This window comes from Silene latifolia, chromosome 11 (assembly GCF_048544455.1).
Source record: "Silene latifolia isolate original U9 population chromosome 11, ASM4854445v1, whole genome shotgun sequence".
In the NCBI taxonomy this organism is placed as follows: Eukaryota; Viridiplantae; Streptophyta; class Magnoliopsida; order Caryophyllales; family Caryophyllaceae; genus Silene; species Silene latifolia.
In genome coordinates, this window is record NC_133536.1 from 27667675 (window position 1) to 27668369 (window position 695).

The window sequence follows — 695 nt, forward strand, 5'->3', positions numbered from 1 at the left end:
CAAAATAAAGCCACATAGTCATCAACATAAAGAGGAAAAAGGAGATTGGAAAGATCATACCATGCGATCTTCAATATCCTCATGCCTCGGATGTGGCGTAGTCAATCAATGTGAAAAAGGATAAACAAACAAGCAAACGAGTATATACAATATAAACAATTCTATACTACAAAGGAAATGAACATGTTTTTGATTTTTCAATTTTTCAAATTTTTATGGTTTTTGTTTTTATGAAATTAAAAGACATATTTTTGGGATTTTTTGAAATTTTTCAATTTTTATTCATTTTTGGAATATAAATTCCCATCCCCCCTTTATTTTGGACATTGTCCTCAATGTACATGTAGGAGTAGGAGTGAAAAAGAAATACATGTTTTTGGATTTTTGATTTTATGGAAATTGAAGTACAAATGCAATGATATGATATGAATGAATGCATGCTCTAACTAAATGCAATTCTATATGACATATATAACAAATGAATGCAATCTAAACTATACTATATGATGCATGATTTCTAGTAAACTATGGTCACTTATGATCAAACCTCCCCAAACCGATTTAAACACTATTTCTAATGTAGAAATGAATAGGTTTGGCCATTAGTAACTATGCATGAATTTTAATCTATATGCAACTATCTACATGAATCATGTTACAATGCAACTATACTATGAACTAACTAAGGTAAATGC